Source organism: Chiloscyllium plagiosum, unplaced genomic scaffold (genome assembly GCF_037043375.1).
Source record: "Chiloscyllium plagiosum isolate Xiang-an unplaced genomic scaffold, Cpla_swu_hap1 HiC_scaffold_39, whole genome shotgun sequence".
NCBI lineage: Eukaryota > Metazoa > Chordata > Chondrichthyes > Orectolobiformes > Hemiscylliidae > Chiloscyllium > Chiloscyllium plagiosum.
In genome coordinates, this window is record NW_028270177.1 from 9,191,069 (window position 1) to 9,215,021 (window position 23,953).

At 39.8% G+C, this 23,953-nt stretch overlaps 1 protein-coding gene across 1 annotated transcript in view; it reads left to right on the top strand.

The window, feature by feature from the left end:
- Positions 1–2,851: 2,851 nt before the first annotated feature.
- The window catches only part of LOC122540812 (uncharacterized), a 59,986-nt gene continuing 38,884 nt past the window's right edge, over positions 2,852–23,953 (top strand). Inside the window, exons 1-2 of the mRNA XM_043677021.2 lie at positions 2,852–2,962; positions 8,886–9,094. The gene's annotated coding sequence lies outside the window, so the exon portion shown is untranslated. The remainder of the gene's footprint in view (positions 2,963–8,885; positions 9,095–23,953) is intronic.

The window sequence follows — 23,953 nt, forward strand, 5'->3', positions numbered from 1 at the left end:
ATGCTATCTTTATAACTTTCACCTGATTTCCTTTGCCTTAGCACTAGTCAAGCAGCAGGAACAACTTTCTGGTCAGGTTGAATTCAGTGTAAAGCTGCCTCTTCTCAAAGCAAACACCAATTTGCAAAAAGAGTGCTCTTACCTCGATACAAATATTTTCCTCCCACTCCCAATCCTGCTGGTGACTTTACCCACATAGCTGCGAAGTCAATGTCAAACTATGCATAAATATTTTGAACACTGATATTTCTGAGAGTTGTATCTGCTAATTCTCACAGTTTCTCTCTCCTCCAAGACCATGTAACAGAGGGCAGGAAGGCAGTTGGTTCAAATATCGAGCAGCACCACTAGGGGGAGCAGAAAGGGGTTGGTGAGGAAAACATAAATCACTGATTAGGTCCTACCAATTCTGAATGTTTTATAAGAAATTATAGCCATTTTAAATGGAATTTTCATGACCCTAGAATATTAGAGATCTATACCATTCTTTTCACATCTCAGCCAATTCAATAACTTTTAAAGTTGTCAAATTGTGGCGATTATACCCATGATTTTCCAAATAAATCTTGGCAAACTTCAATGCTGGAAACATATTTCTAAAATTCACCCTCCTGTCCTTTTGTGATTGTCCTAAGTAGAAAGGCAAATATTGAACAATCAGTATCTTATAATGGAACAGATGAGAGAACTACTATGGTGACAGTTACATATAAAAAAGGTCCATGTTCAGATTTGCAAATGGAAAACATTAAATTTGATTTATTTTCAAAGAAATCAAGATGACAATGAGTGTTTTTAAATTTTATGTTAGAATAGTGGATATCTATTAAGAACCAATTGTGCACAGTGTAGAACAATGTTTTCTTACCCACACTTTATTGAGCAATTAAGATTGAAGTACTCCATTAAACCCCATTGTAACGGGGATTGATTATTATTACACAAAAGAGGAATCAAGGAATGATACATATTCCTGCTGAAGCTCTGGAAGTGATCCAGCATAGAAGTACCATAATTTCTTCAAACTCCCATCTAGATTTATGTTTTATCAACCCTGTTCCAATATATCATCACATACCTCGGAGGTAAGTCATAGTTGAAACTAGACCTTCTGGCTGAGAGGTAGAGATACTACCACTGTGCCAAAACAACCCTTCAATTGCCAGTCTATGCTGAATTAACACAGTTAGGGTTACTGAAGTTGGCCTGAGTATTCCTTTCTGTGCGTGGTATAGGAAAGTTCAGCTGGGGTGGTTAGCCTTAATTGCTATCTTGTGCAGTGGCAGTTTCCCTACCTCTAGCCCAGAAAGTCTGGACTCAAGACCCACCTTTGCTGGAAAAGTGTCATAACATGTCAGATCAGGTTGATTCAAAATACAATTATGGCTGGTTTCTCTAGAATTGTGGTTTAGCAGATCAGCTCTTGATGTGTCTCTCCTGCTCTTTCAGGAGGAGAGATGAAAACTTGAAAGCGGGGAACAAAATATGGGAAAATATTGGTAAAACAATTAGGCAGTTGGTGTGTTGGTAATGCCAGTGAAAAAGAAACAGTAAGATTTCTGTTTTCGGTCAAACAATCTCCATTGAAAGATCTTACATAGAATAATGATATTGGCACGGTATATAGGAGACTGTTCAGCCCACCATGCCCATGCCAGCTATCTGCAAGGTCGACTCCAGCAGCCACACATTAGCATGGAGCTTTCCTTCTCTCATAATTATCTCATCCTCTGTCAGAAGCCACAATCAATCCTGTCCCCACCTCCACATTTCTGGACAGTGCATTCCATAAATCAGAAGATCATTGTGATGTGGGGGGGTGGGAGATGTTAACTTGCTTCAGCTGTTTTTAAACACACTCGTTTTTACATGTCTCATTGAAACAATCCTTTGATTCTATTCCTAAATTTGTCCTATCCTTACAACATCTCCTTTCTGCTCTTGATTTGCTAGGTTCTAGACCTTATACTTGGCAAGTAACTTTCATACTAAACAAGTGACAGGCAATGATTATTTCCAACAACAGAAAATCCAACCATAGCCACTGAACATTCAATGGGTTTATCATTACTGAATCCCCCCAAAACCAACATCCTGACATTTACCATGGACTAGAAACTGAACTGGACTAGCCATTTGAATACAATGGCTACAAGAGCAGTTCAGAGGTTAGGAATCTAACTCGCCTTCCCAATGCCTATCCATCATCTTCGAGGAACTTCAGCTGTGTGATGGAGTACTTGCCGGGGGCAGCACTAACAATGCTCAAAAAGAGACAAGACTTTCTACAAGTAGACTCATAATCAACATATGCCTCATGTACAAATGTGAGGGGAAAGTTCTTACCTTAACAGTAACAGCGCAACAAAGACAGACAAGGAATTTGCAAACAGTATGCATTGGGTAGAAGATATTTGTGAGAGACTAATGTCTCCAGGTGAGAAAATTAAGTCCCCAGGTGAGATACTGAGGTATCTAGGTGAGAAACAGAGGTCCCCAGATAAGATACTGAGGTCCCCAGGTGAGAAACAGAGGTCTCCAGGTGAGATATTGAACTCCAGATGAGAAGGTGCATTCCCAGTTGAGATATTGAACCCTAAGTGACATAGAGGTCTCCAGGTGAGAAGATGCAGTTCCAGGTGAGATCTTGAACTCCAGGTGAGATACGGAACTCCAGGTGCGAAGGTGAGGTCCCTATGTGAGATACTGAAGTCTCCAGGTGAGAAGGCGCGGTCCAGGTGCGCGCCCCTCCCTTCCTTACATCTCTCGGTGCACGAGCCCCAGGCGAGGATGCCGCGTGACGTGCGCGCTCCAATTGTGACACACGCGCGCGCGTTGAAAAGCACCAGGACAACAGATGGGCAGGGGAGGGGGGTCAAAGCGGCCATGTGTGGCTGGAAGGCTGTCATGATCTCATTCTGCTTCATATCCCTCTATGTTGTCACTTGTATGATGTTTCCAGGTAGGTGACCAGATCCAATTTGCCTTTTCTAGTTTTTTTGTGAAATTGCGTTTTGATGGAGGCACACAGATCATAAACCCGAATATTTAAGTTGAAAGGTAAACCCTCACCATGTTTGACAAGATTAATTTTAGAGCAGATCCCCGATTTCTGAGAAGCCCCTGGTAACCGTGAGGGTTTATCCATTCAATATGCAGGTACTATTTTAATGATTCATTTAGACCACAAAAAAAACTTAAGCATTTTGGCTGCTTAGCTACTATGAATTATCAGGTCACCCACTTAATTCCTTATCTGTTGACATTCTTGTTTCTACTTTCCTTGACCCTTTTTCCCAAGTCAAACTCCTCTACTGGTTTCTTCAATTGCTAAAGTTCTCTCTCAGACCTCCATTTCTACTTCTATATTAGACATCTTTATCAAGAACTGTGCCTTAAAAGCCTAAATCCACTGGACTTGGGGAAGCAGAGACCAGACTTTGGGCAGTGCTGAGTTCTTGAAGTGTTGCAGTGCTGCAGAAGATCAATGAGAGAGATAAAGTCGAAGTGCTCACCAAATGGTCCATGGTGTGGAATAGGATTTGTAGTGAGCTTTGGATAAGTTGAGGTTTATTAAAGGTGAGAATGGGAAGCCTTCCGGGACAAAATTGGAAAGATCAAGCCTGGATGTGACAATAGCCCGAATCAAATTTTTGGCAGCAGTTGGAGTGAAGCAGGAGCAGAGATGAGCCATGTTGTTATCAAGGTGGAAGTAGACATTGAAGAAATGGATGGACAGTTATTCAGTTGAGTGGTGCCATGTTCAAAATGCTTTGTTGTAAATGTAAGGAAGCTCAGCAGCCAATTTGCACACTGCAAGATCCCATAAACAGCCAATAACACAATGACTGGATAATGTGCTTTTGTGATATAAGTTCACCCATAGATTTTGGCCAGGAAATAGGGGAGGACTTTCCTCCTCCTCTTCAGACCAAAGAACAAAGAAGAGGTCCTTCCTTCAGCCCTCCAAGACTGTGCTGATCCAGATCCTCTATCTAAACCTGTCGCCTATTTTCTAAGGATCTGTATCCCTGTGCACCGTGCCCTTTTATGTGTCCGTCCAGACACATCTTAAATGATGGTGTTCTGCCCGCCTCTACTATCTCCGCTGGCAACGTGTTCCAAGCATCCACCACCCTCTTTGTAAAGAACTTTCCATGCATACCTCCCTTAAACTTTTCCCCTCTAACCTTGAATGCCTAGTAACTCAGTCCCCTGAGAAAAAGCTCCTTGCTATCCACCCTGTCTATGCCTCTCATGATTTTGTTGACCTCAGTCAGGTCCCTCTCTTCATAGCTAGCACCCCCCATATGAGGCAACACACTAGTGAACCTTATCTGTGCCGTCTCCACAGCATCCCCACCCTTTTAACAATGTGGCGACTAGATCTGTGCGCAGTATTCCAAATATAGCCGAATCAAACTCTTATACAACTGTAACATGACCTGCCAATTCTTGTACTCAATACCCCGTCAAATGAAGGAAAGCATGCTATATGCCTTCTTGATCACTCTATTGACCTGCGTTGCCACCTTCAGGGTACAATGGACCTGAACACCCAGATCTCTCTGTACATTAATTTTCCACAGGACTTTTCCATTTACCGTATAATTCACTCTTGAATTGGACCTTCCAAAATGCATCATCTCACATTTGTCCAGATAGAATGCCACCTGCCATTTCTCCACCCAACTCTATAATCTATCTATATTCTCCTGTATTCTTTGACAGTCCCCTTCACTATCTGCTACTCCACCAATCTTAGTGTCATCTGCAAACTTGCTAATCAGAACCACTTATACCTTCCTCCAGATCATTTACATATATCACAAACAACAGTGGTCCCAGCACGGATCCCTGTGGAACACCACTGGTCACAGTTCTCCATTTTGAGAAACTGTCTTCCACTACTACTCTGTGTCCTGTTGTCCAGCCAGTTCTTTCTCCATCTAGCTAGCACAGCCTGGACCCCCGTGACTTCACTTTCTCCATCAACCTACCATGGGTAACCTTATCAAATGCCTTACTGAAGTCCATGAATATGACATCTATTGCCTTCCCTCATCAATCAACTTTATTATTTTTTCAAAGAATTTTATTAAATTAGTAAGGCATGACCTTCCCTGCACAAAACAATGTTGTTTATCACTGACAAGCCCATTTTCTTCCAAATGAGAATAGATCCTATCCCTCAGTATCTTCTCCAGCAGCTTCCCTATCACTGACATCAGGCTTACTGGTCTATAATTACCTGGATTATCTCTGCTACCCTTCTTAAACAAAGGGACAACATTAGCAATTCTCCAGTCCTTCAGGATCTCACCCGTGTTCAAGGATGCTGCAAAGGTATCTGGTAAGGCCCCAGCTATTTCTTCTCTCGCTTCCCTCAGTAATCTAGGATAGATCCCATTCAGTACTGGGGATTTGTCCACCTTAATGCCTTTTAGTATTAAGCTTTAGCTTGTAACATAGGATGTTTTATATCTAGTTTTGTACACTGGACCTCAGTTTAACATCTCATCTGAAAGGCATCATCTCTGGCAGTGCAGCACTCCTTCAGAGTGCCAATCTCAGTTTTGTGCTTAAGTTTCCAGAATGGGAATTGAAAATACATTCTTCTAGTTTAGAAGGAGGAATTTGACCAATACAAGCCATTTAATCTTACAAGGCATAAAGGTGAATCCTGCCCTAAGAGACTCTAATTATATAGGGTGTGTTCTAAGGAGTCTTGTGGCACAATGCCAGTGTCCCTACTCTGGACTAGGTAGCCTGGGTTCAAGTCCCACCTGCTTTAGAGGTGCACAATGACATCTCTAAGCAGATCGATGATAAACTGGCTACAGGATGTGTTATGTTAACAAGGGCTGTTGTGATGCATTGGCACTATCCCTACTTCTGGACCAATAGGTCTAGTTTGAGTCTCACCTGTTACAGAGGTGTCAAAACATGTTCAAACAGTCAATGAAGAAAAATGTTACCGAAACTGGCATGGGAAAGTGCAGATATAAGGGGCCTCATGCTATTTAAGTGGTTTGCTTGCTTTTTCATTTGAAACCTTCAACTTAAATGTTCCAATCTCAGTATTAGGTGTTCATCTTATTCAAAAGGCTCTCTTTGATCATTAATTTGCAATCTGTAAAGCCAATAATTTTAGCAATTTCATCCAGTAATTATTGTGCACTAACTATTGCAGATTAAAAATGTTGAATATCAAGTTGAATAATGAGATTTTGCTGTGAAATTGGGTTGAATAGTTCAGCATGTATACTCGTACCCTTCTCATGAAATTGCTGAGTCCAGAGCTGATAGTGTATTTGTGATATTTAATTGCTACTCTGTCCTTTCCCAGTAAATTTTTTGCTCTAAATAGGCACACCAGCAGATATTTACAGGTACTTAAAAGCTACTGACAGCAATTAAAAGACATTTGAAATTGCATGTAAATATTAGTCTGCAGACCAGTAATTGTTTTTCTCTTTTATTAAATGATTAATTTGAATCTGTAGTGTGGTACTTCTGTGTGCACCACAGAAAAACATTTATCTAATGTGTATGTTAATATATTCATTCAACTTTTATACCAAAACGTTTAGAACATATATAGAATGCTTCTTAAAATAAATGAAAACAACTAAAATTTGAAGCATAAGTAACTAAGAATTCCTGGTTACTTAATATTCCCATTTATTCCAATGTGAAAAACAATGGTTAACATTAGAGAGTTCAAAGCAAGTACAAATTAATGAAGAACTGTATTCATCTGAATTGCCACATAAAGCTAAATGATATAAAGGAGAGATGTCATAGCATTTATTGGCATTGTCAGTCCCTGCTTATTCCTAAGTTTTATTCTTTAATAGTGTTTGCTATTGACAGCATGGAATGAGACATATTGAACAGATTGTAATTTTCTTTATGCAGCTGCCAAGTGTCACAGAACCATGGTAACATACTTGAATGCCTCCATTAGCACTGGCAAAACTAAGCTCCCAAAGTCTGACCACTTTAAGAAATGCACTCATATTCTTAATTTGAAAGAGTTCCCAAATGACATCCTATTGTCCTTAAGCTTTTCTTTAACTATTAGTTCTCTTATGGCCAGGAATGTTGTGGCTTTTAAATACAAGGCCATTGCTCTCCATGACTCCAATACAACATACTTTTTCCTATTACAAAATTTCTTGTCATTATTTTATCAATATTGATCTGTCTGAATTGTGAATATATCATCCAGTCCAATGGATCTTTTCTGTCTAGTCCACTGTAATAAAATCAGTATCCTTATCGTATTTTTCACACTATCTTCCAGACCTAACATTATGGAGTTCCTTTATTTTTTTCAGTCTTCCTTTACAATCTCAAGCATTGTAACCAGGAGTCACCTCACTTAAGAACAGTTCATGATTTACCTATTGTTTATCCTTCCCCTGCATTGATTTCAATCTCCATGATGTCCAATACTGTAGACCCAGACCTTTTGTCTTCACTCCTGAGTTTAAAAGAAAAGCACTGATGGGACTGGAAATGCACAATTAAAGAGTATTTTGATTTCAGTTCTAATGTTCAGTCAGCTGCACATAATTCTGTGCCAGGCCATGGAACGACTATGTTTTGCAGCACAGTGTTGCTACATGTTGCCAATGGTGTTGACAACAGTACTCCCACATAGAAAGAATAACAAATTATGGTCCTTTTGTTCAGAACGTTGCTGTGACTTCATGAACTGAGAGCGGCCACTGAGCCCTGAATGATGAAGTGCATTCCTTATCCATGATATTGTTGAAGCAAAACCTCATTATATCGAAATGAAGAGCATTGAATGTAAAAAAGATCTAATTTAGGTTACCTCTGATTAGAGGTATTTGAAACATAAAGTACAAGAACAAGCCAGGCCTACAATGGGTTTAGGAAGCAGAAGCTTTTGTAGCATTTATATTCTGTTCATACAGTTAAAATCTTTTTGGCTGGAATAACTCCCATATGATTCTTTAGAATTCTCTACCTCAGAGGACTATCATAGAATCCCTACAGCATGGGAGCAGGCCATTTGGCCCATTGTGTCCACACTGACTCTCCAAAGAGCATCCCCCCCTACCCCATCATGGCTCATCCCTGGGAGGCTTAGCACGGCCAAGCCACCTCACCTGCACATCTTTGAATTGTGGGAGGAAACCGGAGCACCCAGAGGAAACACATGGAGACAGCGAGAACATGCCAGCTCCACACAGACAGTTGCCCAAGGCTCGGATCAAACCCAGGTCCCTGGTGCTGTGAAGCAGCAGTGCTAACCACTGTGCCACTCCACTATCATTGAGCTCAATTGTTGATAATACTCAAGACAGAGATTAAGAGATTTCCAGATATTAAAAACACCAAGCGATATGATATTGTGCAGGATAAATGGCTGTTAAGGTAGATGATTGGCCATGATTCAGTTGAATGGCTAAGGGACCGAATAGCCTATTCCTGTTCCTATTTCCGCTGTTCCTATGAACTAGACTGGGGTGTGAACTTTCCGGTACATAATTCCAGGCCTTTGACTCAGATCCTTAAAATTCAACCCAGTATTAAAGATTCATTTATTCCTGTTTAGTTTTTAATATGAATTCAGAATGTTGGAGTGTAAACCCATCCAAACTCCGAGGCAGAATTGGCTGGGAGATAAGCTCAGGATTCATAACTGCAAATATAAACCTCAAAAGCAGATCAAAGCATGGGACAAGTAGGGGTTAACCCTGTTTCCATTGATAAGCTTAAAATAAAAATTGCTGCAGGAATTGATGATGTGGTGAGATGGCGATGTAAGATTTTAGTGCTTTTGACAGGAGGTCAATTGTTTCCTTACAACCATCAAACCAACCTACTTGTTTTATTTGTACGGACAGGGTTTGGTATCAGTGACTTCACAAAATCTGCAAGCATCCCCCCGCCGATGTAGCACGTGTGCACGCAGCGGGTGTGACAACAAGATTCACAGTGGCGGATTCCCCCCACTGTATAAGGGCAATCTAAACGGAGACAAATCCGTGTTGAACGTCTACCTCACAATGCAGGAACCATTTCACAGTTAGAGCCGGCTGCACAGTTAAAAAAGGTAAGGGCATTATGTGGCAACTTGGATGAATACATGTCTTTAAAATCAATATGGGGTATCTTTCTTTAAATTATGCTGTAATATTGAAACCTTTGAGTATCAGGCCTTTAAGGTAATTCCAGCTTTTGTTTAGTATTTAGCCCTAATGCTGAAGTAAGCCCGAGAAATGTTGGAAAAAGTTATCTCCTCTTGTCCTCCCCCAGAAGTAGTAGTTTCTTTGTACCTTCTTATTGACTCCTTTTTATTAGGATTCACCTTATTACTGTAATATTAAATCCTGTATGGCTATAACATATTAGTTATGGTAATCTGCATGTGTAAACATTTTTGTGTTTGACAAATGCTAACAATGCTTTTTGCGGAAAGTATTGAGTAACCTCCCAGGAAACAACCAGAAAATTCCTTAATGCTTTCTTCTGAGTTCCAAACAAATAGCTCTTATGCCCAAATGCTTTCAACAATGACTTTGCTTTCAAACCACTCTTGGGTTAATGAAACAATATATTAGCAATGCAGCTATAAATTTTTTAAAAAGGTTAAAAACTTCTCAATTCTTCATGTTTTCTGTGTCTCCTATTCTTTAGTCTTTCCTTGTTTCAGTTTTCTTGTTTATTTCAATTGCTAAATTTGTATTTCCAATGCTTATTTTCAGTACTTTTCCCAGCTGTTTTGCTCCAACCTTGTGCATTGTAACTGGCTGTGATCTGGTGAAGGCTAAATAAGTCCCTGGTTAGCTACTTCCCAGCATCAAATGTTATTTGATGGGCCAATCAGATAGTAGAATGCTGTAATTTCTTGTTCCCAGTGCTGTCACCTGAAGCTCATGTATTTGTGTTAATATATTTTGCATGTCTAAATATCTTCTGTTCCTGTTGGTACAGGAAGCTAAATCTCATCAAAAATAAAGATAGATGTTATGAAACTCTATAATATCTCCATAATTAGCATATCTTAATTATCTTTAGCCCCAGCTGCTGATTTAGATATGTACAGAATACACAGACTACTGAAAGTGGGAAATGGTATGTAGGTAAAATGTAAAATATATCAAAGTACTTTTAAAGCAGATAATAATCCAACCAGTTTCAGATGTGTGTTATAACATCTCTGAATGGGTTGATTAGAAAAATAGAAACATTTTTAAAAATTCCAGGATATTTGAATTGAAATTTAAGTGGGGATGTTTACTGATGATTGCACAGTGTACAGCTCCATTTGTAGACCCTTCGATAATAAAGCTGTCCGTGCCTGCATACAACAATACCTAGACCATATTCAGGTTTGGACTGGCAAGTGGTACACAATATTCATGCTACACAGCTGCCAGACAAAGACCATTTCCAATAAGCGAATGCCTTGTTAAATCTCCATGATTTAACAACATTATGATCGCTGAACACACAATCGTCAACATTCCACTGTCGTCAATGACCAGGGACTTAAGTGAACCAGGTGCATAAGTACTGGAGGTACAGGAATAGACCAGAATATGCTGTGGCAAGTGATTCACTTTGCGACTCTCCAAATTCCGTTCATTATCTACAAGGCACAAGTCAGCTGGAGTACTCTGTACTTGCCTCAATGAGTGAAGTTTCAACAACATTCAAGGGACTTGACTCCATCCAAGGTAATGGAGCATTCTTGATTGCAAAAGGGCAAGAGCAGGCGCAGGGGAAAAACCAGCCCCTTTGTAACTTTCCTTGCAAATTGCGTAGCATCCTGACTTTGGAGTGATCATAACGATATCAAAATCCTTGAGTACCATAACTCAACAGTATCTTTACCACACAGGAATACTACAGTTCAAGAAAATGGCTCACTACCAGTCTCTTAAGAGTAGTTAGGGGCTTACAAGAAATCTCGAACTTGCTAAAGATACCTAAATCCCATGAATAAAAATTAATTGGTGTTTACACAGGGTGGCACAGTTGCTCAGTGGTTAGCGTTCTGCTTCACAGTGACAGGGACCTTGGCTCAAATCCACCCTTGAGCATCTGTCTGTGTGGAGTTTGCACATTCTCCCTGTGTCTGCGTGGGCTTCCTTGCACAGTCCAAAGATGTGCAGGTTAGAGTGGATTGGCTGTGCTAAATTGCCCACAGTTTCCAGAGATGTGTTGGTTAGGTGGATTAGCCATGGGAAAGACAGGATTGTAAAGTAGGGTATGTGTCTGGGTAGGATGCTCTTTGGTGTGGACTCAATGGGCAAAATGGCCTGTTTCCAACACTGTAGGGATTCTATGATACAAAGCAGTGTTTCTGTTTTAGATTCTGTAGCACTATCTCAGTCTCCACAGATGTCGCCAGTAACAGAAACTGGAATATCTCAGCCAATTATTTTGCAATACATCTGTAGATAAGGTTACACCCTGTGAATGTGAATACTCTTTAATTTCCACCACACAGTAGAATTATTTTATTTTCAACATCAGCTGACAGAGTTGTAGCGGAAGCTGTGAACTCTGTTGATGTCACAGTATTTATCACTATCTACCAAACGTTCCCATAGTTAAAATGCGATTGCTAGTATCTTTGCAGTTTGGCTAAGATATATTTTATTCTAATCTCTCTGGTATGTCCTTTCCCATGCATTATAATTTAAAGCATGGTATACTACAATCAGTTTATTAGTTCAGTCTTAGGATGTGGTCGTCATAAACTAGGCCAATATTTATTGCCTATCCTTAGCTGCTCTTGGGAAGGTAATATGGAGCTACTTCTTGGACACTGTAGTCCATTGATGCAGGTAAACACACAATGCCATGAGGCAGAAAATTCTGAGATTTGGCCCACTGCTGTTTATGAACCACAATACAATAACAAATCAGGATAGTGAATAACTTGGAGGGAACCTTTTAAGTGGTGGTGCTCTTATATATCTGTTGTTGTTATTCATCTAGATGGCAGTGGTTGTGGTTTTGTACTGTCTAAGGAACCATGGTGAATTCTGCAGTACATCTTGTAGATGGTACACACTGATGCTAAAGTGCGTTGGTGGTAGGGGGAGTTTGTAGACGTGGCGCCAATCAACTGGACTGCTTTGGCCTGGATGGTGTTCTTGAAAGTTGTTGAAGCTGTTCCTATCCAGGCAAGCTGGGGAGTATACCCTCACACTCTTTACTTGGGTCTTGTTGCTGGTGGACAGATTTTGGAGAGTCAGGAGGCTGAGTTACTTGCTGCAGTATTCCTAGCCTATGACCTGCTCTTCTGGTCACAGTATTCATATTTTTAGTCCAAGGACTACCCGGCATTACAAAAACAGAAGTTATTGGAAAAGCTCAGCAGGTCTGCCAGCATCTGTGAAGAGGAATCAGTTAACGTTTCGGGTCCGGTGACCCTTCCTCAGAATTCACCCAGCATTACGTTTTGTAAGTCTGTCAGATATTATTTTTTCTTGGAACTTAGAACTTTTGACTTCATAAGTCATTTTTACTTGTCTGTGGCTGTAGGTATAGTTAGTTGATCATTGTCAAAAATCCAATATCCCAAATAAAAACAGAAAACGCTGGAGAAACTCAGCAGGTCAAGCAGTATATGTGGGAGAGAGTTATAGTTATAGTTAATGTTTTGAGTTGAATGACTGCCTGAAACTTTGTTGACTTGAAGCATTAACTCTGTTTCTCTGTCCACAGATACTGCCAGATCTGCTGAGTTTCTCCAGCACTTTCTATATTTTTTAAACATCTGTGGAATTGTTTGACCTGCTATATTTCTCTTCTTCTTGCAACTTGGAAAATTTCAAAAGCATTTTGCTGCCTGTTTGAAAAAAAAAATTGGATTGCCATGAACAATGCTATACAAATGCAAAGTTTCATGGTCAGCAATGACACAGTGGAGTTGCAGGAATATCAATTAAGCATAAGAGCAATTGTACCCAGGATTTCTCAGAATTGAAATTGCATTAGGAAATAAATGTAAACAGTGCAGAAATTACCAAAAATTACACAGTGATTTTATTTTTCAGAGCCTATGTTTTGGTGCATACTTATTGTTAAATGTCCCACACACCTAAACGTTAAGAAATTATGTGCAGAATATGAACAGCCTTATTTCAATATTTTAATAAAGCTCCCACCTGTATCAAAAAGCTGTTTCTGCATACATTTTTCTTTATCTCAGAAATGTTTGCAGTTTTTTCAAGATGAGACTTGGTGCTATGGATCTCTTCCCATTATTCTACCATCTGTCTGGCAATTGAGACTCTGTGAATTGATGTTGATAATAAAATAATTCTGCTGTGAAATGGAAATTATTGAGTATTTACTTGCACAGGATGACACCTAATCTAGAGGGTGCTACAAAGCAAAATAATAGGTTAAGATATTCCAAATTCTGTCATCCATTACTGGCAGAGTTTGTTTTATTTTTGTTTAGTAATTTTTTTTTGCAGCAGATATCATAGTTGACAGTGACAGGAGCTCACATTTAAACCATAAAATATGCATAAATTAACATTTATGCCGACTGTTTTAAAGAATAATAATATTGGAATTTATTTCACGAAACTGAAGTTTTAAGGAAAACATCCTCTGTGTAGGTATTTGTAACTGGTCTTCACAAAAGACCTTGCTTTTGCATTCACTGCAATTATACTTTCCATTGAATGGCGACCATTGTTATATTATTGTTCTTTATATATTTAATTCTTTCAAGGAACTGAGCATCACTGACGAGGCTAAAATTTGCCTTGAGATGGGATGATGAGCCACCTTGTTGACCTATGGGCATCCATAGGTGTGGGTAATCCACATTGTGAGGAACAAGTTGCATGTTTTTGACCAAGTAGTAGTGAAGGAACAGAGGTATAGTTTCATGTCAGAATGGAGTATGCTATGAAGGGGAACTTGTCGGTGTGGCAATTCCATGTCTGCTGACCTTGCTCTTCCAGGGTAGTAGTTCCCAACATTTTCAGCAACAAGGCACATAGATGCATAAGTGAGTGGGTTTCCCTTCTCCTGCACATGCGTGTTGACATATGTCAACAGATATTGCCTTCACTCATAGACGCTGAGAAATTAGTGGAGATCAGAAACATAAGTGTGAAAATTTTGTGGTATACTTCTCAACTTTTGGAGGCACACCAGTTGAAACCACTGTTCTAGGTGGTCAAGGTTGCATGTTTTGAGGATGTTGCTGAAGCAGCCTTGCCAAATGACTGCAGTGAATCTTGTAGATGATACACACTGCTGCCATTGTATGCTGGTGGAAGGGTGAATGTTTTTGAGACCGTGGCCAGTTTTATGCAGGATGGCATTAGGTTTCTTGAACGTTGTTTGAGCTGTACTTGGCAAAGGGGTGGGGGGGTGGTGGGGGGAGGTGGAGGGAGGTGAGGTGGGAGGTGCGGAGAGTTCCCTTGCATTCCTGACCAAGCCATGTCAATAGGTATTGAAGAGGGAAGATGTGAGTTGCTCACGACAGGATTCCCAGCCTTTGATGTTTTTGTAGCCATAGACTTGACATAGCTGATCCACTTCCAGTTTCTGGTCAACCGTAACCCTAGACTGTTGATTGTGGAGGATTCAGCAAAGGTATTACCATTGGAGTCACTGGATACTGGATAAAGGCTACAGGCCCTGTTAACATTATGGCAATAGTATTAAAGACTTGTGCTCTAGAACTTGCTGCTTCTCTAGCCAAGCTGTTCCAGTACAGTTACAATACTGGCATCTAATTGACAATGTGGGGAATTACCCAGGTATGTCATGTACACATAAATTAGGACAAATCCAAACTGGCCACTTACCACCCCATCAGTCTACTCTCGATCATCAGTTAAAGTGATAGAAGGTATCCTCAGCAGTGCTATCAAGCTGCACCTGCTCAACAATAACCCACTCAGTGGTACCCAGTTTGGGATCCACCAGGGCAACTCACCTCCTGACCTTGCCTTAAAAATGTACAAAAAAGTTGAATTCTAGAAGTGAAGTGAGAGTGACAGCCCCGGACATCAAAGCTTCATTCAACCAAGCAAAACTGGAATCGATGGATATCAGGAACAAACTCTCAGTTGGTTGGAATCAAGAGTTTAAGAGCCGCGAGGTTATGCTGCAGCTCTACAGAGCCCGGGTTAGACCACACTTGGAATATTGTGTTCTGTTCTGGTGGCCTCATTATAGGAAGGATGTGGAAACTTTATAGAGGGTGCAGAGGATATTTATCAGGATGCTGCTTGGAATGAAGTGCATGTCTTATTAAGAAGGATTGAAAGAATAAGGCTTTTCTCATTGGAGCGAAGAAGGGGCAACTTGACAGAGGTGTCCAAGATGATGAGAGGCATGGATAGAGTGAATAGTCAGAGACTTTTTCTCAGGGCAGAAATGGCGACAAGGAGGCATAATTTTAAGGTGATTGGAGGAAAGTTTAGGGGACATGTCAGAGATTGGTTCTTTACACAGGGAGTGCTAGGTATGTGGAATGCACTGCCAGCAGTGGTAGTAGAATCAGATATAGTTAAGCGACTCTTGGATAGGCACATGGATAATAGTAAAATGAAGGGTATGTAGGTTAGTTTGATCTTAGTGTAGGATAAAAGTCGGCAAAACATCAAGGGCCGAAGGGCCTGGACTATGCTGTACTGTTCTATGTTCTATACCTGGTAGAAAGATAGTTGTGGTTGTGGAGGTCAGTCATCTCAGCTCCATGACATCTCTGCAGGAGTTGTGTCTTTGGCCTAGCCATCTGCTGATGTTTCATCAATGACATTCCCTCCATAATAAGTTAGAATTGGGGATGTTCTTGATGATTGCACAATGTTCAGCACCATTCCACGACTCCTCAGATACAGGGCTGACAAGTAGCAAGTAACATTTGAGCCACACAAATGCCAGGCAATGACCATCTCAATTAAGGGACAATATAACCATTGGCCCTTGACATTCGATGCTGTTACCGTCACTGAATCTCCCACTGTCAACATCCTTGGGGATACCATTGCCTCGAAACTCAACTGGACTCTCCATATAAACACAATGGCTACAAGAGCAGGTCAGTGGCTAGGTATTCTGTGATCATTAGATTCGAGTACACATGGTCAAAGGGCGATTTTATAAATGTATTCAAAATTAGGAATCAATTTTGATAAATGTCAAAAACCTGCTCCCCATTCCAGCCCAGCTAGGAGAAGATGCTGCAAGATAAAACTTAGAGGTATACAGTAAGAGACTGTCTGGGCTGCTTTTCCCTTTATAAATGGCTCAAGCCTATATAGGATCCAAAACAGAGTTTGTATGTTGCAAGGTGGTGGTGCTCAGGTAAGAGTTTTGACAGATTAGAGAGAAAAAAAAATCCATCTAGTTCAATAACCAGAATCTTAGCTTTAAAATCATCGGTTAAAAAGTCCAAAGGGAAGACATTTTATCACTCAGAAGTTTTGTGATAGGGAACACCACCAGAAAGGGTGTTGAAAGCTGATTATGTAAATAAATTTAAGCAGATGTTACACAAGAACTGAATTTCCAAGATTATGGTCAAAAGCTGAGTGCAGTCACATGTAGCCCCTAGCTTAGAGTAATGACGAATGAGTGATGGGCCCTGATGAGTCAGCCTGTTCATGAATCTTGAGTATCTCCTGGGAATATACCTGCCATTGTCTGAACCTTCTTCCACCCTTATCTTTACTTTACAAACATGATGCACTTGGCCAATTAGTATGTGTGGTTGTTTCAAATAGAGCCACACAGTCACAGAAATGTACCTGATCTACAGGAAATATCTTGTTCTCTGACATCTATGGTCACTGGTGGAGGCCACAGGGATAAATTCTGGGTCTTCTTTTGATTGTCATTTATATAAATGATTTGGATGAGAATATAGAAGTCATCATTAGTAAGCTTGTGGATGACACCAAAATTGATGATGCAGCAGACACTGGAAAGGTTTTCTAAGATTACAAAGGAATCTTGATCAAATGGGTCAATGGGCTGAAAAATGGCAGATGGAGTTCAATCTGGATAAATATGAAGTATTGCATTTTGGTACAACAAACAAGGGTAGGGCTTATACAGTTGATGGTAAAGCCTTGGGTAGTATGGTAGAACAGATGGACCTCGGGGTGCGGGTGCATAATTCCTAAAAGTTTGCATCAGATATAGACAGAGTAGTTAAAAGATGTTTGGCACGCTTGCCTTCATTGCTCAGTTCTTTGAGTATAGGAGTTGGGAAGTCGCGGTCAGGTGTACAGGATGTTGGTGAGGCCTCTTCTGGAGTACCGTGTGCAGTTCTGGTCACCCATTAATAGGATGCATATTATTAAGCTGGAGAGGGTTCAGAAAGGATCTGCCAGGCTGTTGCCGGGTGTAGAGGGTTTGAGTTATAAAGAAAGGCTGAGACTTTTTTTCACTAAAGTGCAGGAGTTTGAGAGGCAATCTTATAGAAACGTATAAAATAATGAGGAGCATAGATAGAGTTAATCGTAGTTGTCTTTTCCCTAGGATGGGGGATTTCAGGATTAGGGGACATATTTTTAAGTGGTGGATTTTGGCACAATTATGTTTAAAAGTCATTTGGATAAGTACCTGAATAGGAAAGGTTTGGAGGGATCTGGGCCAGGAGCAGGCAGGTGGGATTAGTTTAATTTCGGATTACGTTCGGCATGGATTGGTTGGATCGAAGGATCTGTTTCCATGCTGCATGACTTTATGAGTAACTCACCCCCGACTCCCCAAATACTCCCCACCATATACAAAGCACAAGTCAGGAGTTTGATGGAATACTCCACACTGACCTGGATGGGTACAGTTCCAACATCACTCAAAGCTTGAAACCATTTGGGACAAAGCAGCCTGCTTGATTGGCATCACATCCACAAGCACCACCCTCCTAGTGGTGAGTCGCAGTAATATACAAGATGACTGCAGAAATTCAGCAAAGCTCCTTAGACAGCACCTTCCAAACCTACAACCATTTCCATCTCGGAGGATAAGGGCAGCAGATGCGTGGGAACACCACAACCTGCAAGTTCCTCTCCAAACCACTCACTATCCTGACTTAAAAGTATATCACTGTTCCTTCACTGTTGGAAGCTGGATCAAAAGCCTGGATTTTCCTCCCTAAGGGCATTGTGGCTGTATTTATACCACATGGACTGCATTGGTTCAAGAAGGCAGCTCACCACAGTCTTCTGAAGGGCAACTAGGGATGGACAATAAATGCTGGCCCAGCCTGTGACACCCCATCCTATGAATGAATAAAAAAAGTTAGTATGTTAAGATGTGATTCTCTATTGTTAGAGATGGTTATTGTCTGGCACTTGTGTGGCACAAATGTTATTTATCTCGTATGACCCCAAGGCTGAATGTTGTCCAGAATATGCTACACCAGGCATGGACATTTTCAGTATCTGAGGAGCTGTGAGTGGTGCTGAACGTTGTGTAATCATCAGCAAACCTCCCATTTCTGACTTTCTGATGGAAGGAGATCACTGATGAAGCAGCTGAACATCTTTATACCTCGAATACTACCCTGAGGAACTCACAGCAATATACTGGGATGTAAGGCTGTAAGACATAGAGCATTTGGCCAATTGTAACTTTGACATCTGTTTGTATAGTTCACCATGGATGGCAACAAAATGCTTCTTATCGCCATCTTAACTTACTGATTGGTGTTGAACGTCTTTATGTTGTTTCAACCTGTTGAAGAGAAGGTAAATCAGCTCCTCTTTTTTTAAAACCTTTCATTGGCCACAGCAAAAATATTAAATTATTTTTAGTACGCAACCATCATACTTCATTTAAAGCTTTGTTCTCTGGTTAAAATTAAGGAGTCAATTACAACATTAACCCCAAGAAAAATAACAAAATGCACACACCAATGTACCCACAAATGTAGGTATGAGGTTTAAAAAAGGGAGAGTATCCAGCACAAAATGGAAGGAATAGGCAGTTTAAGAAGGCTTTAGATTCCTTGAGATATTAAATTTGAATTTGAATCTGTGGTTGTTTATTTGATGTCTTGTATCTTCAGCAGTGGCAAAAGTTGTGAAAATCCTTGAGTTCTTGATGAATGAATGTTTCTCCAATTTGCTTTATGACTGGATGCAATATTTTGAGAAGCTGCGAGAATCAGAGAGTGTGTTTTTCAGTCTTACTGTTACCAATCTATTTTTTGCTTAATCTATTTTTTTTCTTTCTCTCTTTGCCCAAAAGCTGTTGCCTGAAATACAGTTCACTTGTCTATTCACAGGTCTGGTTTTACTGTTTTCAAGCTGGATAATCTGTAAGCAACTTTTATCCCAAGATGCAAACTTTGATTCAAATAGTTTCTCAGTCAAAAGATAGAGTTCTGAGTTCATTGCCCTTCTATAAGAATGTTAGTTTCAGCTCAGATAAATTCTTGTTTATTGACGGTTTTATGAACTTTACCTAACTAGTCACGTGACCTCTAAAAACATTTTAATTTGGTGTATTTCCTTGTTGTGGAACCATTTTTCTCATGAAAGGTCCTAGATACTAAAATCAAATGATAGAAGTTGAAAATGAATAGTCACTTTTTGCCACTATAGTGAGAGTGTTGTTACATTATTCAGTTGCTGTTAGTATCCTTTAACTATGGATAATTTGGTCATATGACGTTCAACTGCTCAGGTCAATAATTTATTTAGTTGACCCATTTCCACTTTACCCACTCAAAGATCTGGTTTTAAGATGCCCTCACTCTTTGGGATTACTACTGACTAAGCTTCCTTTTCCTTTACTTTCATTCCAGATGCCAAGCTGGTTTGTTCTTATCACAAGTTGAATCATTTATGGCCTTACACTTTCTTCATAGTTTCAACTCTTCTTGAAAAAGCTGAATGCAAAATCAGATATGGGCATTTGATAAATTTAATAAGAAAACACTGCAATATATTTTTATTATCTAAGTGTAATTTCCTTCCAAATGCAAAACATTGAAATATAAATAATGAAAGAAGCATGAGAGTGAAAGCTCATTAAGTGCTTGCTGACTGCTTATTGATTTCAGGCATGTGGTTGTTGAATTTTGTATCGCAGCATTCATTTCTTTCTTCAGTGTAGAAGTTAGTCAAAGGGATTGATGATCTCGCCTGAGCAAATCTGCCATTGATTTATGAACAGAGACAAAGCATCGAGTCTCAGTGCCTTCTCTCAGCTTCACTGTAATGCTGTCAAAAGACAACTACCACTGATAGACTTCAGGCAATCCCCATTAGGTTCTGCTCTGCTATTCCACTGGCAGTCTAGGCTAGTACTACACTGCTTGTTACTTTCCCAAGACAGTCAGTAATGAAACCACTGGAGTGTCAGACTCCAAACCCGAACCCATCTCAGCCTGCATGACTTGTATGTCAACTGACACAGTGCCTATATTGAATCTGATGTTAGTCCGTACATTCCTAATGAGACATCCTGAATTTAGAATAGAATAGCCTTTATTGTCACGTGGAATCAATGAGTATAGTGAAAAGTTTATACGTAGGCAATTACAACGCCTACCTAGATACAAAAGTATCTAGGCACAGGAAACTGCAATGTTATTCTTAAATAGCCTGACCAGCAGAAACACAGTTGAATAAGATGATTGATAGGAATGAGGTTGATAGGAATTGATTTGTATGTATGAGTGATTGATCAATTCCTGTTAATTTTGTAGAAGTAACATTTGTATCAGTATTACCATTCACTCTCCTTAAGAGTGGCTGATTTCCAAATTTGGTTCACTTTTCTGTGATTCATTCTGTTAGGAAATGTGGGAGTCCATAGCATGGTCAGAGTTGGTTGCCTATTTCCTAATTGCCCTTGATTTGTGTAGCAAGCAATCAAGAGTCAGCCATATTGCTGGGGGTCTGGACTCATATCTAGGTCAAACTAAGTAAGGATGGCAGCTGTATGAGGCTGAACAGAGCAGGCACAAACTTGATGTCCTGTTTGACTCTAATCTGAACTTTTGGCCTCATATCCTCTGTATCAGTAAAACTGTCTACTGTCATGTAATGTTGCTCAATTCCTGCCTCAGCCAATCTTCTGATAGAAAGCTTGTCTATGGCTTTGTTATCCTGGACTAAAGTGTCCCATTGCTTTTCTGACTGCCATCCAAAATTCTATCTCTATAAACTTAAGCTTGTTCAACACTGTGCTACCTGAAGGGTCAATTCCAGTTCACCCATCACCTCAGCTGTGACTGACCTACAATGGTTCCTGGTTCAGCAATGCATCAGATCCATACATTTCCATTTTGTGTTTAGATCTTTCCAAGTTCTCATCCCTCTCTATCTTTTGAACCACCTTCAGGTGCAACTATCCCAGAACCCTGCATTCGTTCCATTCCATTCCATTTTATTCCCTTATGCATCACTGATGTTTGTCAACCATCACTGTTGGCAGTGTCTTTAATTACCTGGCAATAAGCTTCCTCATTTCTTCATATGCCCCTCTACCTCACTACCACAACCCCCTCTCCATTAAAGCCTTTATTAAAAGGTATGTCTTTGACCAAGGTTCTCATTGCAATGTTTCCAAATGTGATTCGTGTCAATTTATTCCTGAATAACACTTCGGTGAAGTAGCTTACACTTTTAATGGCACTACATAAACACTGTAGTTATCTGGATTAAATTTCTGCTAGCTAATTTTACTGAATTAAAGAAGTATTTATCTGACAAAAGTTGTTACACTTACTAGCATGATCAACAGGTAATAGAGATAAAATCAAGGGGTTTTACTAAGTATATCTGGAGGCATAAGTTGGACAAAATTAGCCTATCAAAATATTTTTATAAATGGCATGCTTTAAAGCACTGTAGGTGTTCGGGGAGACAACAATAAACTTCTGCTAATGTTTTAAAGTTTATAATTCACCATTAAGCAAATAAGTCAAAAATATAAATGTTGTTATACTCAAAAATAAAGTGTTCCACATGCACATATAAATTAGGGCCAGGATTTTATTTTATTTTATTTTATTTTATTTTATTACTGTCACATGTACCAAGGTACAGTGAAAAGTGTTGTTTCACATGCAGATCATACTATACCAGTACATCAGGGTAACAGAACAGAGGAATAAACCATTCAGCCCCTTGAGCTTACTGCCCCACTCAGATCCTGACTGATCCTGATTATAACCTCAAATTCACATTTCCAACGATCCCTAATAGCCTTTCAACTCCTTGCTGAACAAGAATTTATCAATCGCTGCCTTAGAAATATTCTGCAATACCCTTAGAAAATATTCCAAGGTCTTTGATCACACTACCTTTTTAGGAAGAGATTTCCAAAGACTTAAGACCCTTTCAGAGGAAAAAGAATCACCTCATCCCTGCTTTTTACCCTTTACACACATAAACACCTCATATGCCATAGATCTCTTCCACTTATTCCATTATTGTTTGCCTTGAAGTATAACATAAAGGGAGATATTTTTGATTGGTGTTAGTGACATTTTTTCTGGGCACAGTAGGAGAATATTCCACAATACTTATGATGCTGTTGATGCATTAAAAAAAAACTGGAGAAAATATTGCTCCAGTGTCACAATCATTTGAAAATAATATTTTCTGAGCAGTGAGAAACATCTTTAGAGCGGTTGTGGATATGTTCAATTGGCAAGATAAATTCCATTCTGTTCATTAATATCTTCTGTAAAAGTCTTTACTTCCAGTGGGGTGATAGTATAATGATAAGGAACTCAGATTTACAAATTCAGAAATGGAAAGATGAGCGGACGGTTTCAATTGAACTACACTGTACAGAGGAGATGATGTAAGGAGTATTCTGTCCAAGAGACTTGAGATAGAAAGCTGCATTGTGAACCAAGTTTGTAAACCAAAAAACAATTGCGTTAGGGAAGACATGTTAGTGCATACATAGAGTTATACAGCATGGAAACAGGCATATTGGCCCAACCTGTCCATACTGACCACGTTTCCTAAACTGAACTGGTCTCATTTAGCTGTGTTTGGTGCATAGCCTTCTAAACGTTTCCTATCTATGTATTAATCCAAATTTCTTTTAAATGTTTTAATTGCACCCACTTCTTCCTCTGGTAGCTCTGTGTGAAAAAGTTGTCCCTCCGGTTCCTTTTAAATTTTTAACTCTCACTTTAAACCTATGCCATCCAGTTTTGGACTCCCAGCCCCTCGGTCATTCACTATATTCATGGCTGATCTGACTTTATAAACCTCTGTAAGGTTACCCCTCAGCCTCCTACTCTCCAGGGAAAAATGTCCCAGCTATCTAGTCTCTCCTTCTAACTTAAACCGTTGAGTCTCAATTGTGAATCCTTTTTGCACCATTTTCAGTTTATTGACACCCTTCCTATAGCAGGGCAACCAAAATTGTACACAGTTAAAAAAAAGCTGCTGTAGGTGAGGTTTGAACTCACAAATTCAGCATTTCACACACCTCTACACTGCCATATAAGTACTGTGCAATGACCAATTGCACCACTGAAGCCATAGTACAACATACATTGTTGTACCAATTACTATTCGAGCCAGGAAGTCTTGAACTCACCTTTCCTGTTGATTATCCAATGTTGGGCATGGGGAAGGCAGTTGTGAAAGTATTTATCATTTGGCACTGTTAGTTATTAATCATTTGAAAAGCAGTTAGATGAACAACATTGAATCAATGCACAGACACAGCAAACTAACAGAATAAGTTTTGGATACAAAGCCAAAGAGGTGATGAATTCTTAAATGTTGAGATTCTGTTATTTGATGGTCAAGCTATCGTTTATATCCTTGGAAGTTCTTGAGGGACATGCATAAAAAAAAAGAACCTGGAAAAAGTAATTGTCGAAGTGATCTGGCTGAATGAAGATCCTTTGTTCATTTCTCCTCTCAATCTGGCACTTCCAATTGCTCCTGGGAAACTCCCATTTTCAACTCCATTGATGTAAGGT